Source organism: Macrobrachium nipponense, chromosome 11, assembly GCF_015104395.2.
Source record: "Macrobrachium nipponense isolate FS-2020 chromosome 11, ASM1510439v2, whole genome shotgun sequence".
Lineage (NCBI taxonomy): Eukaryota > Metazoa > Arthropoda > Malacostraca > Decapoda > Palaemonidae > Macrobrachium > Macrobrachium nipponense.
The window spans coordinates 32,336,136-32,360,219 of NC_061087.1; the positions used below are offsets into that span (position 1 = coordinate 32,336,136).

The 24,084-nt window shown below is 37.6% G+C and overlaps 1 long non-coding RNA gene across 2 annotated transcripts in view; it reads right to left on the minus strand.

Annotated features, from left to right (window-relative positions):
- LOC135196677 (uncharacterized) overlaps window positions 1-24,084 on the minus strand; it is a 102,510-nt gene that overhangs the window by 33,060 nt on the left and 45,366 nt on the right. The window contains exons 4-5 of one of the 2 annotated variants that reach the window (XR_010310572.1): window positions 16,520-16,801; window positions 16,149-16,388 (exon numbers count right to left, since the gene is read on the minus strand). The exons of the other annotated variant lie outside the window; for it this stretch is intronic. This is a non-coding gene — a long non-coding RNA (uncharacterized LOC135196677). Of the gene's footprint in view, window positions 1-16,148; window positions 16,389-16,519; window positions 16,802-24,084 lie in introns of those variants that run through there. 2 annotated transcript variants of the gene reach the window in all.

Here is a 24,084-nt window from a genome sequence, read left to right on the forward strand (position 1 = left end):
TCTACTGAGTGAGTCACTGCCCACTCATGCACCTGCATTGTCAACCTGTGGAGCTCGAGGGAGACAAGTCCCCCTTGCTTGTTGATATATGGCACTACCATGGTGTTGTCGCTCGTCAACTCCATGGAGTGTCCCATCACTCGTTCCCGGAACTCATGGAGAGCCAGGAAGGCTGCCTTGAGTTTGAGAAAGTTGATGTGAAAGTGCTTGTCGTGATCGTTCCACACTCCTGCAACCAGCAACTCTCTCAGGTGTGCACCCCACCCCTCGTTCGATGCATCCGAGAACAGGAGCATGTCCAGAGGGGGAGTGGTCAGATCCTGTCGCCAGCCACCAATCCAGGTCCTCCCTTACCTCCTGTGAGAGAGGAACAAGGAGAGACTGAGGATCTCGTGACTGGGACCATAAAGTTCCTGAGTCTCCGTTGAAGAGACCGCAGGTGAAGACGAACGTGAGGGCCCAGCTTCTCCAAGGACAACAGGTGACTGATCACGAATTGCCAAAGTCGAGCAGGTTGTTCCTGTCTTGACAGGAACAGCCGCACTACCTCTCTGAACGTGTTGTTGTTCTTCCCTTTCCTTCGTCCTGACTTGAAGTCGTTCTGAAAGGGGTAAGAAGACTTGTCTTTGGAAGAAGATGAAGAAGGCTTGGTCATTCCTCTGGCTCCCTTCGAAGCAGAAGACTTCTTCGGGGCCAAGGAAGTGCTAGCCCAACTCAAAGATCTGGCCGCAGTAGAATGCAAAGGCGCAGATGCTTTCACTACTGCCTGGTGAACAAGATGGTCCTTATCCTTGTCCCGCCGATTGTCCACCGCAGCATCTACCTGCTCTCTATCAAAGAGAGAGGCAGAACCCAGCAATGGTCCATTTCTCAGTGCCAAAACCGACTCAGAACCGAGAGACCTGGATACATGAGAGAGGGCAGCATCGCGCCTATTGAGTACCATGTTCGCCCACAGGTTAGCAGTCTGGTGGGCCAGATAGGTAATAGCCCTACCTCCAGACTGGCACAGTCTCCCAAAGGCCGAGTCTTCCCCTGGGGTGATGGCCCCGGAGGAAGCAGCGACCTTGGACACTGTGAACAACCACAGGTCCAACCAGTAGACTGCTGCTTGGAGAGCTGCCATAGCAGTGGCTTCCAACGTTGCTGCAAGAGAGAAACATTCTCTGCAGATAGGTGTTGCAGCGACAGACCAGGACCGAGTTGAACCAGGTCCGGGTCAACGTGCTTAGTCGGTAGAGACCTATCCGAGGGTGTATAGAGGTGCCTCTGGCAAGGTAGAGGAGGGGGAAGCAGCCGATCTGAACAGTTGGATATAAGGGAATTCTCCTGTCCCGAGACGAGATCATTTACCTGATCCAACACACAATCAGCTAAAGCAGACCATGGAAGTCCCATCGAAGCTGTAGGTTCCTTCTTGGGTCCACAAAAGGATTTGAGGCAAGAGGGACGATCTCCTGCAGAGGAGGTCGTGGCTGCTTCCCCGAGATTGTTGTGCTAACGAATCAGTGTGACAATCTCTGTAAAAGTCCTCTGTTTCTCGGGTGTGTCCCAGTCCCTTAGTAGAGGCCCAAGTTCTTCCATGAATCAGTCTTCCTGATCTACTCCTCTGTACAGAAGAATCAAGCCAGACCCCTTTGATCCATACTCCACGACTTTAGTGTACAATCGGTGAGGTCCTAAGACCCCAGGGATGTAGGCGGCTGTCGCTGAATCCCATGGAGAGCACTCCATAGGGTTCCTGCTATTCTCCTCGCCCCTCCCGGTGTATCCCAAGGAGGTAGAGGGAATAGGAGAGGTGGATCCAATGCCTTCACTCCTCCTAGCAGAGCCGCTGCCAGGTGGGGTGAGCCACGTACTTGTATCAACCCGCAGTGGTGACAAGTGCATGTGTTTAGGCGGATGCGATTGCACTAATGATGCGGACTTCTGAGGGGAATGCGATTGCTCTCACCGCTCTGTAGCAGCACCTGGCGAGAACACACATCCCCCTCACAACACACCCCAGTGCTCTTCAAGGCCGAAGCCCCTGGTGAAGAGGACTGAACAGGGGAACTCCTCTTCGTCACTCCCGTTAATCCTTCCTTAGGGGGAGGTGCAACATTCTTGGCCCCTGACAAAGAACCAGATTTGGTCTTAACAGGTGGGTCCGAACCGCGGCTCGATCCCTTCTCCCGTTTCATGCCACTGTCCCGGCGGGAAACTGAGCCCGCGCTCTTGTCAGTGGATGTACTATCTCCCTTGGAAGGTTGCCCATTTGAGGAAACTCGTGAATGAGATCCTGACATGTCTCTGGTCCCTCCCGCAGCGCCTTCAGAACCCGCAACTGGAGAACGAACCTTCGTTTGTGCTCCAGAGGCTCCCAAAGCCTTTGCCTCTGAAGGCGAAGCCTCAGTTCCTGCTAAAGGAAGAGAGGGAGAGCTGACGAGAGAGCCAACTGCCTTCCTCCCGGAGGAGGAATGCAGACCCTTCAAAGTTTTGACATTAGACTTCTTAGGGGGAGGAGAGGTGACCTTCCTCTTCTTAGGTTGAGAAACCTTCAAAGGGGGAGGAGAGGAGGGGGTAGACGAAGATGAAGACAACGACGACGACGAAGATGAAGATGAAGAAGACAACGACACCTACCTTGATCTCTTCCTTTTCGACTTCCTCTCTGACAGCTTCTGCAGGATCGAAGTGAGAGCCTCCAGGGAGCATCAGAGCGAGACGGCTAGCATACAGGAGCAGTTGCAGAGTTGGAAGCAGGTCCAGGGACGGAGGTAGGTATGGGAATGGTAGTCAGTCTGAATGTCACAGGGTAGTGATCTGGAGTGCACTCTGAAAGCAGGACACACCCTGCGCATGGCTGGCATCGCTGTCACTTCTGGCGACATCAGGGGAGGCAGGAACCCAGGGGACGGCATCGGAAAGGCATGGGAAGGCAGTTGATGGCAACCACCAACGAAAGCTGACACACTCGTCAGCTGGTGCAACCAGACCAGGTGCAGGGGAGCAAAGTAGCCAGGCTGGGAGGTGGTGGTGATGGTAGGGGTAACTACTGAGTGAGTGACAGCCCTGGTGGGAGTGCGGTTCAGTTAAGCCAGCAGAGCTGTAACTTCAGGGAACCCACGAGGCCCAGGGAAGTCCATGCCTGATCTAACCCCAACACCTCACCTGCAGAATGAAAAGTTGGGTTAGGAGGAGGGGTCCAACCTTGATCCGAAGAAGGGCCTTCGGGGAAAGGATAGATCCCAGAAGGAGCACTGCTTGGGCCCGCCGCTGAAGCTCCTTCCTCCCTTTTCCCCCCAACTCATCAGAAAGTTAAGAGGAGAGAGAAATCTCCCCAGGAGGGGTAGCAGCGAATGTAGGACGACTGCTAGGGGACAAGAATGAGAAAGAAGGATCAAGAGCAGGAGTGGAAGGGGGGCGAAACGCTCCCCACCACGGATTTCGGTCTCCTGACATACCTCCCTCTCCCAGCAAACTTCTCCCACTGGGCAGTGGACCACGAGCAACACTCCCAATATGTTATGTTACCATCACAATCGATACCACGGCAACAAGGACTCAATGTATGTGGATCTACTACCACGGAGGCTCTGATTCTATTACACTTCTTACTCTCTACTCCCGGGCAACGCCTAAAGGAAGTAGATGGCAACAAGGGCTGGAGATCCAAGTTTTGTTGAGGGTTCATGGTAACGACTCAAACAAAACCAAAAAAACAGAATACACAAACAAAAAACAAGGAAAAATCCCACTGAGAAAGAAGCGGAAAAAGTCCAGCAAACAGTTGGGCAGAGAGCGCAGAGAAGTGTGCTCACTCGATGGCGGCCGAAAGCAAATTGAACGCTCAACCCTGGTCTTGTCATAACCAACGACCGGACGGTAGTTAACTACAGTACTGTCTTATTTGAAAATTCAGCGGCTGCGTCCAAGCTTCGCCTCAAGTAATTCCTATTGTAAAGGACCAACGGATTGTATGCTGTGTACGAACAATTACCAAGTTTACCCCAAATGTAGCTAAAACCACAAATGAAATGATTGTACTAACATCAACTTAAAGTGTCAAAACTGTAAAAAGAAAGGCCACAGTAACATTAGACATAAAACATATGATGGCAATAAGTGCATAGTATTTAAAGAACATATGTCAAAGGTGAAATATAATACAGATTGAAGCATATAGGCTATTTGAACCTCGGACAAATTGTAAGCCAGGCAAGAGCATTTGAAGACTGCACCAAGACTATACAACAAAATATTGCCTGAAGTGAGGATCATACAAGAAAGCAAATTTAAAAAAGAACTAAACACTCTACTATTCTGCAGGAGCTACGAAAATGACGAGAAAACACTAAAAGACAATTATAAACTAGAAGAAGCAACTTATTTTGAAAACATACAAGGGCCTATCAAAAAGGGAATTATCCCTGTGGATGGCTGTACATAAAACCAAAGTGAGACAGGGAAACGTACTAACAATTGAAACTGGTTGTCTCATGATTAATCCTTAAACTGAGAATGCTGAAAGAGTTATAATCAGAAATAGGTGGATTAATCATGTCAAGAGAACGAGACAAAGTCATTAAACGAAATATCATATACATCAAATGTTTAAGAACAAGCATGAGCAGAAAGAGACTGGCAGTAAAAAGAAAAAAATTATGCGATGGAAAATGGTAGTTGAAGTTCTGTTGATTAGGGAAAGTGGATCTCTCTGCTGACTTATCGACAGCGGGATTAGCAAAGAATACTGAAAAGATTGAGAACCATTGTTCCTCAGACAAAAGGATAAGACTTTTAAACGAAGCCTAACAATTTTAGGAACAGGCTGTTGGCCTCATTGACCACTAACCTATAACTGCGACCCTCTATAGTTTTCTAAATACCAAATGCCTAATAATTCAGTGGTTAGGTCAGTGGATATGGACGTGTCCATATCCCTCCGCCCTTTCCCGAGACCTTGAACCCAGATTATTCTGTCGGGGGGAAAACTGTATCCTTGAAAAAATTAAAACTACATAGTGAATGAGTTTACTCTTACAAGCTTTCGTCTCATTACTTTTCCCTTTTGGACTGATGACGTAATGTCAGCAGAGTCAATTAGAAAGTAAGGCCAGTGACGGTGATGACGAAATATGTAAACACGAATTCTGCAAATCTCATCTTTCTAACATAATGGAAAAAGCAAATGTTTGGACTTATAATTTGGGAACTCTCCGCTTCTTTAATATTAAAACACGAAATCAACGTAGACTCAGTCTTCATAACTAATTAGGAAGCATCTCGTGTTTGCATATTTCAACACATGGCGGAGCATTTCCCAGCAACCTCACTGTTAAAAATTAAATTTTTAAATAATATTACGATCTGAGCAAATGTTGAGCAGCCAGGGCTTTCAATATTAAATTCATAGTTTAGTTAAAATACAGATAAAATGTGACTTCCCTGACAATTATGAATGTAAAACAAATCACCTCTTTTTCTTTTATCAAATTAATACAGAAACAGTAAATTTTTTGTGTAATTTGGGAGGCTATTAAAAAATAGAAGAAAAAATATTCAACTGAAGGCCTTGTCTTTTCGTTCCCCTGTTATCTAGATCTCAAAAATCAATAAATACATTTCTGTTTCTTTCATGGCCGACATAAAAAGAGGTGTTTTATTTTCCGATATAAATTTTCCTGAATAACAACATCAATTTTGGTGTTATTTGCATACAATATTAAGAATGCAAAAAAATGTTACCTGCGCTGGAAACAACTGAACCAACTGAAAGCTAATATTTAAAGAACTAAAGTTTTACTTTCAATGCACAAGAAATTCAAATCCCCTACGTAAATGTATTAGCAGCAGAGGAACTTATATACGTAAAAGAATGGAGGAAACTTTTAAGCCCTTTGCAACTTCTTTGACTATATAATTTCCCGAGGGAACTGAATAACTTTATAGAAATATTCTTTGTAATTAGTTGAGCTAAAGTTTGCGGACAAGAGGTCCCAGGTACAATGCCTAGTAGCGTCAGAAGTTTTGACCAAAAATAGTGAATAAAGAGAAAAATGACGTATATACTCTACTTTGACATATTATACTTTATTAATATGATATATTTAATGTATTATTATCATTAAGTCTTTATTTTCAATCAATTTTGAGCTATCATATAAGTTGAATAAGATTATCAAAAAACCAACGTATGAAAATGTACGTGTTATTTTATACATTCCAAAGAGAGTTGAGACATGTTTTGGTGCATCCATTTTAACATTGGATAATTGAACAACATCATAACTGAAAAGCTAGTGATGGACAGTTGTTTTAGAGCGATCTTGCATAGCATTCATTATCAAATATACATCATCTCCATGTAAAAAACATAGCATATTTTTCATGGCAGTAATGAACGAAATCGCTGCTGTTTATTTACTACCATAGTTGATGAACAAGTCATGAACTACTTACTGTTAGAATTTCTGAGAAAGTTATGCAAAGAAATAAATGAGAGGAGAAAAAATCAAATATAATCTGAAATGATGTCATTAGTGTACTGACGTACTGTAAAATAATGCTTTCTGTAACATGGTCTGGAAAGTAGGGAAACAGTAATCTAAACAGAAACAACAGTATAAATATATATCTTACGGGCGATATTATAGAACAGCGGTTCTCATGCTGGGGATGGGGGGGAGGAGGGGGGGGGGCAGCAATTTCCAGGGGACCCGAGCCTCAGGGAAAAATGAGATATTCTCTACCTACTATATTCGTTATTCTCTTAACAAGAGTGAGGAACCAATTTTCAGAAGTTTATGATAAAATGCAAAGGCATCGCCTCATAACGTTAGTTTTCTTCAGCTGGACTCGTTCGGATCCTAAGTCTGTTCGGATCCACTTATCTTTGTGAAGCTGCATTTTCCACGCTCGTTGCTCTCAAGACCAAATACAAAAACTGGCTGAAAGTTGAAGGGGACTCATGTTCTACGTTTTGCACTCTTTGGCATTCAACCATGTATTCAAGACCTAATAGCTATGAAGCAGTGTTAAGTGTCTCACTAATTCATTCTCAAGAGAATAAAAATACCCCTTCTCTTTCTCTTTCCATTATTCTCTAAATCTAGAAGGGAATTTTACTTATAGATGCAAGGGGGCGTAGAGGGAAGGGCCACATCTTAGAGCGGGCGTGATAATAAAATTGTTGAGGATCACTGTGATAGAAAATAACAAGAAAAATTTTATTCACCTGAACAACATCAAGGACGAGATATCCATGACTTGACAGACAATCGTTACTTGGTATCTTAAAACTATTAAACGTTAGTTAAATAGTTAATCCCACCCAAAAAAAAAAAAGTCTCGAGAAATATAAATCATGTTACGCGATCTTTAGGAAATATTCTGAACCTGGAGCCAAGAAGAAGATCGAGTCAATCCCGGGCGTCGGTTGATTGCCTGACTGGATGTCTCAATCTCCTCTAACAGGATCCAGGCGACTGAAACTTCCGTCGTTGCTTGATGACACCTCATCCAGCCAAAGGGGCAAAGTTTCCCTCTGATGAAGACCTTCCTTCCGCTTGATAAGGCTGCGATTCCGCACCCCCCCCCCCCCCCCCTCTCTCTCTCTCTCTCTCTCTCTCTCTCTCTCTCTCTCTTTCAGGTATAAGAATTACATTGGTTCATGCTTTCTATATTGTTTCATTCTAATCGAGAAATATATTTATAGCCTTCAGCGTATAAAGGGGCATGACCGAGCCCGTGTATTGGTTCAGACAGACGGAAAATAAGTGAATTCGGATGTTTTAAGGTAAAGGAAAAATGAACGACGATATAAACATGAAAGATGACAATAAGTAATATGTTTCATTAATGATGAAAAAAAAATATATATAAGGAAAATTTTCCTTATGCACTCCCTCCCTCCCTCTCTCCTTTTTTTTTATATTATATATTTGCCTCTTATCTGATAAACAATGCCATATTTTCCTGGCTTTTCACTTTTTAATGTATTTTGTCATGTCTGAACAAAATTTGGCACTACTCACTAAGAGGCTTACTTTTAAATTGTTTACTTGCTAAAAATATGTCCGCATAAGAATGCGCACGCGTAAGTCTACAGTTTACCCACATTTGTGATCAAACGAAACAAGTTGAGCGATAAAGAAGTTCAATTCTGTGAAAGAATGTTCGTCTATAGCGATCTTGAACACACGTAGGCGGACAAACAGTTATACCTATATACACACACATCTATCTATCGTATTTCTTTGTTTAATCAGTGCAGATTCTACCATCTGGCTTTTGAAACAGCAATTGTTGCTATAAATTGCACGTGACATATTCCAATTTATTCGATGATTGTAATCATTTATGAGCTCTAATGGCCATATCTTACTGAAGGTTAGTGTTGCGGTAGTCTGGCAGGGCGATTTACCTGTAAATCATGTATTGGTCACCGTCAAGGCAAGGGATTTCGTATACTCTTGTCTTGGAGGACTGGCTTTTGTTGAACATTAATTAGGGTATTTGGGTATGTAAAGACAAAAGGCATAGAATTTCCGGGTGAGGGATTTTCATTCCAGTGTTGAGCGTTTCCTTAGTCATGTTGTGAAGCGGTCGGTAGAAAAACGTTAACTTTATAGATAGATTTCTCAGTTATATGATCGGAGTACTTTACGGATAACAGTTGGTTAAGGATTAGCTCATAATCATTTTCCAGGAATTCCGAAGAGCAAATTGGAGAGGCTCTTAGGACGAGGAATAAGTTCTGTCTCAACCTCTTTTGTCTTTCCACTTTGTGCCTGGATTCTCATCAGGTCCAGTGCTTTTTTCCAGGCGTTGCAGAGAGGGAGAGTGGAAAAGACTTATCATAAAATTAATAAAGTGAATGCATATGATGTAGATCACAAACAGACTTGCTCTTTTACTATCGATCCTTTTGGGATATGGATAAGTAACATTTTTTGTTTACTTTAATGGTGAATAAATTGATGAACTATACATTACCTCTGTTATCAATATTTTGGAGGAAGAATTGCACCACCACAAAACGATATGTTTAACGAGAGAAAAACAAAACTCTTTAGATTAACATGGAACGACTCACAATATGGTATTGTCACCTAGTGACAGAGTAATGGCCATTCAAAATGGAAGGTAAAATCTAAGTTAGAGAAGAGAGGTGAACCCTCCCAGTATCCATGGACAAACAACTGGAAGTACTGATGGAACTCCTACCCTTTTAACACCGCTTCCTCGCTGGAAGTCCTAATTGCCTTCTCTCGTCCGTTAATTAAATGCGCTTCTTTCTTTCATATTCCTGAGTGACCCCACGTGGGCGCTTACTCTTCTGTCTTTTCTCAGTGTAAATGGAATCCATTCAAAGCTACAAAGCTATCTTTTCAGTGGGTATATTTAAAATTATTTCTGTTATTTAAATTTCATGTATGATATATATATATATATATATATATATACATATATATATATATAAAGAGAGAGAGAGAAGAGAGAGAGATAGAGAGAGAGAGAGAGAGAGAGAGAGAGAGAGAGATATTATATGTAAATGCAAAATTTATTTGTATAATAAACGCACATTACGGATTTAACAGATATGCATCAAAATGTCTCTGACGCTGAGAGAATAGCGCCATTCAACCTGGAAAGCCGATTTCAATCAGGATGCATTTTCTGCATCACAATAGGAACGAATGCGATCCGCATTTATGGGATGCTTTAGAAAATGTCCAAAAGTTTCACTGCAAGATTTGTTACTCCTCCGCTGTGTGATGTTCTCTTCCCCTGGGTCCACATTCCAAATATCTATATATGTATACACACATACACACACATATATAAATATATATATATATATATATATATATATATATAAATATATATATATATAGAAACCTTTGTGTTCGTATATATGATTTTCATACTTTTACCAACATATGTATGGTGAAGCCACTGAGCATTCTGACATCATATTTTGTGTATTATACATATATACATATATATATACAATCTATATATATATATAGTATATGTATATATATATATATATATATACAGTATATATGTATGTATGTATGTATGTATATATATATATATATATATATATATTCATTGAATAGAATGGCTTTTACTCTTTATTAACCAGCTTTTTTGAAATTGCTTCATATTTTCTAATTATTTTCTTTACTTCATTGTTCAGGTTACTAATGGACACATAATGGGGTTCTTCCAATTACTCCAGAACAATGATGTATGGAAAATATGAAGCAATTTCAAAAAAGCTGGTTATCAGTGAAAAAGCCATTCTATTCAATGAATGTTGTATCCGCGAAAAATTGTGCCCTAGAAGTATATATATATATATATATATATATATATATATATATATATATATATATATATATATATATATACATATATATATATCCAATGTAGCATGAAGGAACGCGTGCTTGAGAATATCCTTAAATCCACGTTAGAAGGTGAGTGAAACTGGGACTTTGAACAAGTACTTTCATAGTTAATTTCAACATTTTCAGGTTCACACTGAATCTAGGAGAGGTTGACAGGCTGATTTATACAAAGGGAGGGCGGGGTTACGGTTTGTTAATCTCAGAAGAATGTTTTTAAGCTAAAAAGACATGGAAAGAGGATCAAGAGCTAATCCAGGGCAGAGATTTATATTCCTCGTTGACGAGGCTTCAGTAAAAATGGACTCTAACAGATTTCTTTCTCATTGGTCATTGACCGTGTGGATTATCAATGCCTTATTCCTGTTAATGGCGCGGCCTGTCTTAAGCCAATGATCCACAATATCATTATTCATTAAGCCTCTTGAAATGGCATATTTGTGCTGTGAGCATCGCAGCAGTACCCATTTTAAGAACTATACAGTATTCATTGCAAATGTAATAAGATTTATATTGGTCAAACTTCTAAAGGAATAAAAATCCAATGATCACAGCACAATTATGCCCCTTCTAGAGGCTTAACGAATAATGGTATAGTGTCATTGGCGTAAGACCGGCCACGCCATTAACTGAAATAAAGCATTGATAATCCACACGTTCAATAACCAAAAGAAAAGGAATCTATTGGAGTCATTTTTATTGAAGTCATGTCAACGAAGAATGTAAATCTCCACCCTGGATTAGCTATTGATCCTCTTCCCTTGTCTTTTTAGCTCAAAGAACATTCTGCTAAGATTAACTAACTGTAACCCCGCCCTCCCTTTGCATTAATAAGCCTGTCAACCTCTCCTGGATTCAATGGGAACTTGAGAATGTAAGAATAAACTACGAAAGTACTTGTTCAAAGTCCCAGTCTCACTCACATTCTTGTGTCGGTAAAAGTATGAAAATCATATAAGGGAAACAAAGGCTTACCAATGCACATTCTCATAAGGTGACATATACGTTAATGCTCGTTAATTTATATTAGTGGGGGGTTGTTGATTTTTCTCTTGTTTATGGGACAAAATGTAATGATCCCTAATTACAAGTTTTTTTTTTTGTTGTATTGCAGATAAAGAACTTTGCACGCCAGTCATTAACATTCGGTTGGGATAAAAAGGGGCTTAAGTGTATCTTTCATATTACTTATAATCCTGATTTTTAAAGACTTTAACAATTTTATCTTCTTATTGAAATTAGATTTTTTTGCTGCGTGAATCATTCAAAACACACAAATAATCTACCTTACGAAGTTTTTCCATTTAAATATTAATTTCAGAACTAAAGTGAAATGACAAATTGGCTGACATTACATGTAATGCTCACAAAAAGATTTCTCTAATTAAGTTACACTATACTGAGTATGTTACAGTCCGGTGGGGAGAAACCCTTCACAAGCGTTTACACGACCGGGAGCCTGTTCACCTGTAGCAGTTGTTATATATTCCACTAATGTCCCAGAATAACAGAGCCATTTCAGACCTAGTCCCTCTCCTTTTCTTGAGCACCGCGCATAAAGAGGAATACTCCTGACACCAGTGACAAAGGACATTCTAGTCATTCCCATTTATCCGAATGGCAAATATTCGTACACGTACACACACACGCACGTGTATATTACACATATATATTATATGTATTTATATATTTGTATTCTAAAGTATATAATATAAATGCATATAAACATATATAGATCAAGATATTTACTTGCAACCGTCCTCATAGATATCTGCAATTAAATCAAAATATTTTCTAGGAATAACGTCCTTATACTATCTACACTTAAATCCAGATATTTTCTTGCAATAACGTCCTTATAGATATCTGCAATAAAATCAAGACATTTTCTTGCAATAACGTCCTTATAGATATCTGCACTTAAATCAAGAAATTTTTTTGCAGTAACGTCCTTAAAGACATCTGCAATTAAATCAAGACATTTTCTTGCAATTTCGTCCTTATAGATATCTGCAATTAAAGACATTTACTAGCAATACTGTCCTCACAGATCTCTGCAATTAAAGATATTTACTTGCAATAACGTCCTTATAGATATCTGCACAAATCGTAACATTAACTTGCAATAACGTCCTTATAATTATCTGTACTTGAAGCAAGACATTACTTTGCAATAGTCATTGTGGATATCTGCATTAAGATCCAGGTCAATTATATAAAAAAAATTTCATCTTTTAGAACTTTGGCAGCCTTCTCGGTTATACATTGTCACTGTAATTTCAACAATACATAATTTGAAATCGAGTAATTAAGGATTAAACTGGTCTACTTTTGTATTTCTTTGATTCTGTACAAGTATTTCTTACTCATCTATATCAATCATTTCCTCGACGAAAAATATAATTGTTAGGTTGTAAATTCCTATTTCTACTACTCTGAGTTTGGATGTGTTATATGTTCATTACCGAGTATCCTTTGTTTGTGCGTCTCTGGTCTTCTCTTTTTTACAGTGTAATATGTATTTTGTTTTGCTTTAATTTAGTTACAGTTTTTTTCCTATTTATCCAAACCTTCACGTTCTTCATTATATTCTTCATTTTGTTGGTCTTAACGTCTTTAGTGCTGTCCGCTGGCAGACTACATTTAATATATATATATATATAATATTATATATATATATAATATATATATATATATATATATATATATATTATATATATAGATATATATATATATCATAATATATATATATTATATATACATATATATATATATATATATAATTCATGATAGCTCGATGATGTTACGGAATAAACTATGTCTGTTCTAGTGCGTTGCCTTTGGATATTCCTAACAAAGTTTATAGTGAACATATACAATTCCCATTTCCTTCTTTTAAACTGATAGTGACAGTTAACTCGAAAAATTTTTTACTGCATTACCTTCGATTCCTTTCCTTAATTAATAAGTCTTACAAACTCTTGTATGTACAACTGTAGCATATATTGACTTAAGGCTAATAGTCCTGATGCAGCTCTTTAACTATTTTGTATTTACTCATATTTCAAGCGATAATTAACCACAGCAGAGCTGTATCTGCCCGATTACTGCCCGATTTCTTGCCAGATATTACCTCTTCTAGATTTTGTGTTTTACTCATTTTTAATGTAAATGACAAGGTACACATCTGTGTAACTAATTCTCATGAGTAAAAGTATCGATATAATCAAATTAGAAAAATTTCAACGTGAAAGAGGGACATCACTTCATGAACTTTTTCTTATCTTCTTATCTGCATGCATCTTAACAGATTACGCAACAGACAATAATCCTTCAAGAAATGATAAGGAATCCGACATCGGTTTTAAAACCAAGTCCTGGGAGGATTTCCATGACTTCGGAATACGGATGAGCTGGATGAATGCCACTTTTCAACTGGCAAGTGGATGAGCCGTTCACCAGTTTATGAACCACGAATGCCCATCCACCATTTTACGAGGCCGTATAAGTAGTTCTCAGATGTGCAGAATGATCCCCTCAGAAATGGAGCTCCAAGTTTTGATAGGTTATCATATCTTCTAAAGGAAGACTTCAAATTCAAATAAAACTGCTAACCATCGCCTGCTTGCTCAAAATAACTTATCCTTTTCCTGATTGTCTATCAGTTATGCTAGATTCAACATATTCATCTACTTCATTGCTTTACGTTCTGTTGTCATAATACTTGTCTCGCTGGCCAGACAACAAGGGTGCCACATTCCGGCCGTTGTGGAGGGATTTAGTTTTGTTCTGTTCAGGCCCACTGGACCTCTGTTGACGTAAGTTGCAAGTGTTGCACCAAGTATTTATCCAACTATGGTGAGTTACAACCATTATGGCAAATGGCATGTGACTATAAACCTCGTCCCTAAGAGAGGACACAGATTTGAACTTGGGAGAGGACGGGCCGATGGGGAAGCTTCGCTGAAAGCCACTGAGCCTCTGTTGGGCGAAGGACCCGAGAGAAAAATCGACGCAGTAGAGTTTTCTATTCAGCGTAGAAAAAAAGAGTAAAGTATATCTTAGTTTAACCAGTTCACTGAGCTAATTCACAGCTCTCCTAGGCCTAGCCCTAAGGAATAGATTTTTATTTACGTGGCTAGGAACTAGCTGGTTACTGAGCAACGGGACCTACAGGTTATTGTAGAATCTGAACCACATAACATCGAGAAATGAATTTCTAATCATCAGAGAATAATTTCCTTTAATTCCGCATTGGCTACAGGAGGGAGCGAACTCGGCCTACCAAATTAGTAGATGAATGCCGTATGAGCCACGGCCCATAAACCCTTAGCAACGGCCCGTTGGTGCCCTGTCTTTTAACGTTGCCAGACACACGATCATGTATAAATTTAACGCTAAATAAAATAAAAACTACTGAGGCTAGAGGGCTGCAATTTGATATGTTTGATGATTGGAGGGTGGGTGATCAACACACCAATTTGCAGCCTTCTGACCTCACTAGATTTTAAGATCTGAGGGCGGACAGGAGTGCAAACGGACAGATGAAGCCATCTCAACAGTTTTCTTTTACAGAAGACTAAACACGACGAGGCTGAGACCTCATCCTAAAAGGAGTTCACGCCGACCGGAACACTTAACACTGTATATATTATATATATATATATATATATATATATATATATATATATACTTTATACATAAAAATACATATATATTTATATATATAATATATAATATTTGTCATGTAAGAAATGAAACCCTTAATTTCAATCTTAAAATCCTCGCATTATCTCGCTGCTATTGTTTATTTTGCTCATGTAGTGATGGATCATCTACGAAGACGCCGTAGTAGGCCATAAATCTTCCGTAAAGATGTTTTTCATATACTTCCGTCTATTTTCCAAAATAAAGAATAATATTGACTCCCATATTCCTAACTGTTCCATGATACGCTGTAGATGCATAGGTAGACAGAAGGCCATTATCTCTGTACAATTCATCCTTTGGTATACCCCTTTATGGAAGTTCAGTTCTCTTTAGTGTTTACAATTATACAGAGATGAGAGAATCAGACAAGCCTTGTAAGTCATATCCACCAATTTCTCTCTCTGTCTCTGTCTGTCTGTCTGTCTCCCTCTCGTTATCCACGACCAACGTCTTAGCAAAACCAAATTGGGCAAATATCTCTCTCTCTCTAAATATAAATATAAATATAAATATAAATATAAATATAAATATATGGTAAAACCCCATTGCGCCTCTGCCGCCCCTTTTCAGTATGAAAACTCATTATAATATTATGTATATGCATATATTATACATATATATATATATATATATATATATATATATATATATATACATATAATAACCAACTGGTATTCTTGATCTTTTTGTTTATCTTGTAACTTTCTTTTAACAACTGTATCTCATTTGTGCCTCGCTGTTGTCTTATTAAAGGACCGAAAGCGCTCGGCTACGAATTTCTGCCTATTATTTTTTCAGTGGTAGTCGCTTATAGCATGAAGTCACGTGCATCTACCGTGATTTTTTATATATATATATCTATATATATATATATATATATATATATATATATATATATAGTATATTAAACGAGTTTTTAGAACCAAATGACACTCGTTTAAACAAATTAAACAAACAGGCAACTACACCTACCTCGTTCGTTGCACATCGTTCTGGCATGAGATAAAAATGCAAAATGGGCTAATGAATCCTCATAGATACAAAAATATACTTTTTATTTCCCAAATTAGTAACATTAAATGGAACAAAATGAATACATAAAAATGGAGTTAAAGGAATAAAGTCTGACCCCCAAAAAACTGTAAACGTAATTTTCCTCTCCTGAACCAGGTTTAAGTAAGTAACTCCCTAAAATCTCACTGTCTGATTAACTACACCATTTTAATGGTCATTAAAGTCTTAGAGAACCCATTCTCTTATATGGTGCCATGAACCCATCTGAAATAAAGGGACATATTTATTACACCATTCCACATGTAAAGTTGATTAAAATGAATGTGTATGCACAACACTTCTCTTTCTCTTTTCACTTCAAAGGGTAACTTTTCCAAAGTCTCGTATTACTCTACCTTATGATGGGCGTTCCCCAACCTCCTCCAGGTGTGTTCTGCACAATGACACAAGCAATCCAAGAGTGTCATCTCTTCTTTGCATCACCTATCCCTAAGGCCCATACATCATACGCTACCAACACAGAGTGCCTAGCAACGATGGGCGGCCGCATGATCCAATCATGTGATCACTGAGATGTCGCCAACCTCAGATCGCACAGGTCACCATTCCTGCCTGTTTTTCATTTCAGCATTCTTTGAGGAGCCAAGCGCTTATCACTTAGCGCTTCTGTCTCTAACCTGAAAAAGCTGAGATTAACAATTCACTGCCACACCTTTTTCAAGATATATATATATATATATATATATATATAATAATATATATATATCTATATATAGGTATCTATATATATATGTATATATATATATATATAATCAAACTTATCACGTAATTGGTTATGTGATTGAAAAATTATGTGGCAAGTTTGATAATGACCCAAGTTCATGCCCACTCCCCACTGAAGTATTTCTTGACTTCATTAAACTGTGCGTAAAGCCCACACGTTTAACTTTCGATGATAAGGCGTATGAACAAAGATCTGGAGGGGAAATGTGATCCCTCATCTCACCTGTTTTGGCTAATATCTGCATGGAGTTCGTGGAGGAGACTATTCTGAGTTCCTGCCAGTCTTGGTTTAAACCAATATTTTGGGTCCGCTATGTGGACTATATTTTCATTCATTCTTTTCGGTCATGATGACAATTTATTCAGTAAACAAGTAGAATTTGTCAACAGTCAGATACAACAAATCAAGTTCACATATAAATAGGAATTAGAGCGCAAATTACCTTTTTTGTATGTCCTAGTGTTTCACAATCCAAACACAAGTAAGTTTGAATTCTCGGTTTACCGAAAGCCGACTAATACAGAATTAGACATTAATCTTTAATCCTATCACAGCATTCAAATAATGAAAAATATCATTGTTAGCATGGCTGTCAGGGCACTTAAGGTTCGTGACCCACAATATTTAGATAATGATATTGCCCATATTTGAAATACTTTCAGTAAGTTGAGTTACCCTGCCCATTTTATTGAAGATGCCTTGTCTAAGGCTTAGAAGTTCTACAACCCTTCACATACGCAGAATGATCACAGCAACAGATACATTACGCTTCCTTATCATGAGAATTTAAAATCAACAGCCCAGTTAATCAATAGTACAGGTAATACAATTCAATCAAATACAAATTCAATTAGAATAATAGCAGCAGAATTGGTAGCGATAATAACGACAAGAGAGACGTAAGAGTATATTCTATTAAATGCAAGCTCTGTAATTCATTTTATTTTAGGGAGACAGGTAGGGGAGTGGGGGGACATAAGATTACACGAACATAAAAAAACCATTTAGGGACTTCGCTCAAAACACCGCTATTGCTAAACATTATATGGAGAATAATCACTTCATGGATTGGGTGGGAGTTATGTAAAACTATATATATAATAGTATATATCATATATATATATTATATACTATCATATATAGTATATATATATATATAGATATATATATATTATAATAATATATATTTATATATAATATATATATATATATATATATATATATATAAGTAGTCCAGCATGCCATTGAAGAGCAGTGGAGGGGGCTTTGATAAATATTTGCAACACAGAGGGCAATAAAGCCTTTACACAGAGGACAAACATACAGACAGGCTAGTCTGTCATTCCATAAATTTAAATTTCAAGCAGTTTCTCGAGGCCCCTGATATGTGTTCCTCATCTCGCCCGGCACAAGTTGTCGAAGTGGCAGTTGCCGCAGAAACAACAGCCACCAATGCTGAAAGTCGTTCACCTCCCAAGAATCACTCAATCGCTAGTAATGAGCACCGTTCGATCAAGAGAGAGTCGTTAAGACGATCACGACGTTTGACTCACAGATACGGAGAAACAGCCTTTACACGACCGCTATATTCACGCCGAAAGTTGTTCGATGGTTTCCTGGACTGTCACAAAAAAAAAAAATTTATATTTAAGAAAAACAAATAGTTTTATTAAGTAGGATGAAGAGGCCGTCGTGCAAACGGTCGAAAGCTACCTGTTTTTTTAATTTTTTTTATATTTGAAAAATAGTCTCACATACATTACTGTGGTTTTGAACTCATTGTTTCCGGTCATGGTATAGTGAGTCACCATATATATATATATAAATATATCATATATATATATATATATATATATATATATATATATATATAATATATATATATATATATATATATATAATATATATATAATATATATATATATATATATGTTTATATATATATATATATATATATATATATATTATATATATATATATATATATATATATATATATGTATATATATGTATATATATAGAGTTTGTGTGTGTGCGGGTGCGCGTGTGCGTTTTTCTGTGTGAATGAGTCAAATGAAATTCTAAAACAAAGTCAAGTCGGAGGCAACAGATGAGAAAGGTTTACTGAAAATACTTGAAAACATGATAGTATGATTAATCGGTTAATAATTGATTATCAAAAGAATACTGGAGGCGCATTTGCCAAGGCCATCGACACCGATGAGAAATTCTGTGACAACACTCCAAAGTTGACACGTCATGATATCCTCGAATTCGGTCTCCTTAAGGTAATTGCAGGATCATTAACTGCTTGATTTTTATCCAGAAATACTATTCACAACAGCCAATGTAACAGACTCCGAAAGCCTATTTGTTGAATTTCCTCGCACACAATACTGTCGCGGGACTTTAAAGGCAATAAAAAACCAAGGAAAGAGGAACTACAGCCCTATCATATCTCAGTGTTTTGTTTTTATTATAAACGGTTATATTTTCTTATAACTTGTGTCGCTATTTTTGACAGCTCATCTCGAAAGTAAAGCTAAAAACAGATAAAAAAAAATGGAAAATTAATGAAACCAAACTTCACAGCAAAAACACCATTATTTGTTTTCAGCTAAAAAGATACAAACTGCAGCACAACATTAAATATGTGGCATACGATGAATTTGTACTGCATCGCCTCTGATAGAAGCAAATGTGGAGACAAAGCCATCACTCAATAGGGAATATGCTTCACAGGAAACTCCAAGTCATAATCGATGAAACTTTGCATACTGCACAGGTAAGTAATGAAGAGTAGTATAAATATTTGCTTTATCAATGGAAAGTGATGGCAATGTGATAAAAGAAACAGATTCATTTCAGCCCAGGAAAAATAATTAGTAAATAGGGGAAGTGTACTATGATATGCTTATAAAGTAACTGTCATGCAACTATTATTCATTTGACTACGTTTTATTCTTCCGTTTATATGGAACTGACAACCTTTTACCTTTTGCTTCCTATCTCGCTCTTTCCAGCAAGGTTGTCAAAGAAAATAAACGTTTCCTTAAAACCTACTGTAATCGAAGGTAGATTCATCGATGACATTGCAAAACAAGCTTGCATAACCGGAAAGTAAATGATGTTGACGAAATCTAGTATCTGCAACAGGATTAAATTCCTTTTTTTATGAATATCAGCCTAAGATTGGTATGTTGCTTGTTTAAATTAGTAAACGTTATTAGTGGCAATGATTCTGTCCACTTCTATAACATTTTGAGAGAACTGAATGTCAAGAGAAAATCCTGGGATATAACATCGAAGCGGAGGAGCTGACATCACTTCTTGGAAGAAGCTTATGAACGCAATCACGGGGACCACGTGACGCCCTGAATGACTTTAGGCTACCAGGATATAATAGCGAGTCCTCTTTTATGAAACCCATCTATTATTCATAAGCCAAAAATGACGTGCTTCAACCTTCTATATTACAGAAATACGTCCTGTTTTCAAGCTTATCATGGTTGTGAAGTGAAATTTTAAGAAACATATTAAACACAATCTTACACACCCACACACATATATACGTATGGATTAATTTTTATCACATCATCGTGATTTCTTTATACACAAGTCATTAGTTACAAATGTCGTTTAATATCCAATTCACTCTACCTCGCGAATACATACACACACACACACGCATATATATATATATATATATATATATATATATATATATATTATATATATATATATATACCGAAGGGGAATTATAATTGATAAGTGGTTCCCGCATCGAATACAGGTATTTGTACTTAGCGTCGGTATCAACCCACCTCCACCATGACAGCTGAATGGTACGTTTTATTATATCACCGTGATTATATATATATATATATATATATATATATATATATATATATATATATATATATATAGTCATAAAGCTGGAGGAAGGAATGAAAGGAATGAAAGGTCAGCTCCTTTCATTCCTTCCTCCAGCTTTACGACTACATGAGATATCGCAAGTTTTAACGATAGTTCGTCAACATATATAGATATATATATATATATATATATATATATATACATATATACTATATGTGTGTATATATATAATATATATACTTGGCTATTAACTAACCCGAATTGTAACTACAGACCGACAATATGTTCCCCCAGTCCCCATATAACACCAAATGGAAAAACTTCAACTGTTAAATCGCTTTTTGGTCTCCTGCCGTTTCCGGGTCTTGTCTTTTTGCCTAACTCGGTCAATTCTGCCAGTCACATAGCATGGAAACAATCTATAACTATTTTCATTTGACACTTTTGATATAAAAATACGGCTTTGACCTTGAACAGTAGGTGAAGATCACTGCAATTGTGGTCAAATTATCATAAAGTTAATATAGAATCGCTACCTAGGTCTCCTATTTCAAACGGATACGGAATGCTGTTTTAGGCATACAGTACTACTAAAGGCCTGTCCAGACAAGCGGACGTGATCGCGGTAGATGGGCAAATTCTGCCGGGCTTAAAACTGATGTGAGTGTTGTCCACACAGCAGAGTTGACGGATGGGCACACTTGCCCGACGATGCCAGTACACTGTCATTCTCGGCCATTCCATTGAGTAGTGAGAGATGTGTATTTCTGGTGATAGAAGTTCACTCTCGACGTGGTTCGGAAGTCACGTAAAGCCGTTGGTCCCGTTGCTGAATAACCACTGGTTCCATGCAACGTAAAAACACCATAAACACAAACAAAGCCAGTACACTGTCCAGTGTCGTGCGAAAAACATAGTGGCTAGTATTGCTCGGAAAAGAAAATATTTTGCTGCATTATGATCTGCGTATGCATAAAGAAAAAGACGAGAAAGTGGTGTAAAAATGAGCTACATAGGAGAGATGTTTACGGGAACCATACAATAGTACGTAACTACAATATGCCTATGAAAATGATTACAGAAATAATGAAAATGAGCGTAAATACATTCCATCACGGCCACCGATTCCTTACACTCCTAGCAAAGGTAGAGCCATAAATCCGGAACTAGATAAAAACATGCGAGACAACAAAACAACAGAGAGAGAGAGAGAGAGAGAGAGAGAGAGAGAGTGGTATTCGAATAGAAATGAAGTGAAAGTTACTAAAACGATCCACAAGAGAGAGAGAGAGAGACTGGACTTAGTATGAAGCAACATTGCCAAATGAACAGCTTTTTTTATTTCATAATAACAGTAGATAATTGGGCAAAATATCTTGAGGAAAAGCTGGATTAAAAAGAAATATTTTTGTTAAGCCTTTCTTTCTTGCCTGGGCAGAAATTGTGTCTAGGAAGAAATCCTATCAAAAACTTTTGCCAATCAGTCGCAATTTTGAATTTACGCTGGGAACAATAAAAATACTAAAAGATATTTGGTGTCAGTATAAAGAGTCACGACTGCATATGCATGTATTATTGTATGTATGTAGTATTTTATTTATATATTAATTAATATATAGTATAGTATATATATATATATATCTATATATATATATATATATAGATAGATAATATATATATATAACGTATATGTATAAATAACGGCAAAAGCCACGAAGGAGAGTGACACAATGGGGTACTCCATTGGTTCACTTAATTCGTGGCCTTTAACTTTTTTTTATTACTATATTCATCACGCTCCCAATTTTTTTTATTTAGTTATATACATGTATATATAAACTGGAAGTATGTGTATATATATATATATATATATATATATATATATATATATATATATATGTGTGTGTGTGTGTGTGTGTGTGTTTGTGTGTGGGTGTGTGTATTATATATTTTGTATTTATATATTCAAATTGATAAGGCATTTGCTTACGTTAATTTGTTTATTAAAGTAAGATCCAACTACCTAATCAATTGGCTTTTCTTTATTTCCTTGTATACAAAATGCCAACTCATACTCAAGTTACAAAGATCTCTGATAAAACAGACCTTTTCATTTCTATTTCATGGGGCCACTATGATAACGTAAAAGTCTGGGAGTGTCGTCCCTCCAGTATTTGTCTCATATCACCGGGAACCGACAGGTTATTTCGCTCAAGGCGGGCACGACCATTTCGCTGGCTTGCCCGGTATATGAGCCCGATGACGTGCTTGCCCGCTGATCAGGCCCGCTCGTGTAGACATGCCTTATGAACTACATTTTAGTGTACCAAACTATCATCTGTACTGTAATGTATCGGAAGACTCCGAACCCCCCCGACGTTCCCATACACTTTCCATTATTGCAAATTACTTTGCAGAGTCTGCTAATAAATCGCCTTGATTCCCGAATTCCAACATTGTGCTTGCTGGTCTTTAAGTTTTAAGCAACGAGAAAATATTAGCGCCATTCATGTTTACATTATCTGTGACAAAACAACCATAAGGAATTTTCTTTTTTATTTCTGTCCTGATATATTTGTATTTTACAAGTTCTTGCTTTTCTTTATTCCGAAGTCTCTTTGTTTTAAACACAGTTACGCCATTTCTTACATGTAATGCTTAATCACTGCAAATTTATCCACATGAGCAAAATCAGTTGTAGATAACTATATTTTTCTTTTCTCTATCCCCACCTCCAAACCAGAATATAATAAGCAAATAAAATCAATATAGTACATCATTATATATCTACCTTGTTTCAGCAACGTTGTACTCCATATCTTAGATTAAACAAAGCCAACTACAGAACGGAATACGAAGTGCCACGCATTACCCACCAGAGACAATGTTGCAGAGCGAAGAGTATACGAAGATTTGAAACGAAAATACAGATTTGATAGGCTGTATTTACTCTGACTTTGTTAACAAAAGCCACACTTAATGAAGACAGGACTCGCACACAGGAAATGTTTGCTTTCCATTCACGTAAGATCTGGGTTTCTTTCTTTCACAGTTATCATAGCTCGTGAATTTAGGTAACGTATTGGAATGTGTTCATTTCAACATTATCTGTCCTTACTTCATACTGAATGTAGTGCTAAATATTACAGCATCTTTCTCAACTATTTTTGTTTCTCCTGGTTATTAAATTCGATGTCATTTTATTAGTAATTATATAGTACAGTATGAGTATTTTATCGGCTCACGGAACGTTGTAGCAAACCATTTTTATTTTAGCAATATTATTTGCGACACTGCACTG